This window comes from Sceloporus undulatus, chromosome 3, assembly GCF_019175285.1.
Source record: "Sceloporus undulatus isolate JIND9_A2432 ecotype Alabama chromosome 3, SceUnd_v1.1, whole genome shotgun sequence".
NCBI classification, from domain to species: Eukaryota; Metazoa; Chordata; class Lepidosauria; order Squamata; family Phrynosomatidae; genus Sceloporus; species Sceloporus undulatus.
The window spans coordinates 245,070,713-245,072,224 of record NC_056524.1 but is presented as its reverse complement, the minus strand read 5'-3'; the positions used below and the strand labels follow the sequence as shown (position 1 = coordinate 245,072,224).

At 42.3% G+C, this 1,512-nt stretch overlaps 1 protein-coding gene across 1 annotated transcript in view; it reads right to left on the bottom strand.

The window, feature by feature from the left end:
• LEKR1 (leucine, glutamate and lysine rich 1) overlaps positions 1–384 on the bottom strand; it is a 99,829-nt gene extending 99,445 nt beyond the window's left edge. Inside the window, exon 1 of the mRNA XM_042460424.1 lies at positions 278–384. The gene's annotated coding sequence lies outside the window, so the exon portion shown is untranslated. The remainder of the gene's footprint in view (positions 1–277) is intronic.
• Positions 385–1,512: the final 1,128 nt, after the last annotated feature.

Sequence of the window (1,512 nt, the reverse complement as noted above, 5' to 3'; positions counted from 1 at the left end):
TTTTTTTGGAATATATATATCTATATATTTTCAAGCAATCCGTGGATAAGGAGGTCCGACTGTCGTTTGTGGTGCACTAGAGCTCTCTGACAGCAGGGAAGGCTGAGCAGCTCACAAAACTACAACTCCCAGAATTCCACAGCACTCAGCCTCTGCAGCTAAAGCAGCTTAAAAAAAGATGACTTTTTTCCCCAAAGCTCCACCTGAGGGATGCTGGGAGTTGCAGTACCACAACAAGTGGGGTTATTATTCCAGAAGATCAAGGGCACTGACTTACCCAAAGAGCAGAGACTCAAAACAGGCATGAAAGGCCGCCCGTTTTGTGTAGGCCTCTCCGCAGCTTCTTCGTTGCCCAGGCAACCATTCCGCCCTGGAAGAACCCGGAAGTAGGGCAGACAGTAAGGGCGGAAGAAGCTCCGCCGGCTTCGTTGTCTCTTCTGGGCATGCGCGTCCCATCTGCTCGGGAAGCGCTTAGTAGAGAAAGTTGCCAAAGAGGAAACCTCCATGATAGGGTTCAGTTTAGAGTCACCATAAGACAAACATGACCTGAAGGCACACAACCATTAATTAACACTTATTTATAGAGCACTGTAAAGTTTACACAGCGCTTTACATAGTAAGGGTCAAATAAAATAAGGGGGGAAGAACAGTCTAATAGATAATAATAATAAACTACAAATCCCAGAATTCCACAGCATTTTATTTTAAGCAGACAATTATCTCATTTTGTCACCCCCTCCTGTAATAATAAGAATAACTATTTATACCCTGCTTTTCTATTGCCAAACAACCAGAGGGGCTTACATCTAAAAATCAGTCCAATATACAATACATTGTACATACAATATCCCTGTCCCCCGTCCCCCAAAAAAGAGAATTAAACATTACAATTAAAATGTGTCAATTAAAATAAATTGTTAATAATAAAATAAGCAAGTGGGCTGAGTGGTGCAAGATACATAATGGGAGGGATTGATTGTAGCCACATTCCTGGAAATGCCTAATATATTAAGTATATTCAGACAGCATGGTGTAGTGGTTTCAGCACTGAAAGCCAGGGCAAACCTCCCCTCTGAACAAATCTTGCAAAGAAACCCCCCATGATAGAACCTAGGATCACCGTAAGCCAGAAATGACTCAAAGGCACACAACCACAACAATAGATTATTTATTTATAGAGCACTGTCAGGTTTGCACAGTGCTTTGCATAGTAAGGGTCAAATAAAATAGGTGGGGGAGATTAAAAACCTGCCAAGAGGCATACAATCTAAAACAACAACATTACATGATTAAAATACACTTGTCCCTCCATATTCACTGGGGGTTAGGGGTGAATATGGAAATGCCACAAATAACAAAAATGCCATGTTTTTACCTGAGAGGACACCTCTCTAGGAATTTCTAGGTCCTCCAGTGCAACTTTGTGGCCAACATCTGTCAGATACTGGGCACAGAATTGTGCTGGAAGAGCTACACATGCCTAGTGGAGTGTTATCTCTAGGAACCGCTAGG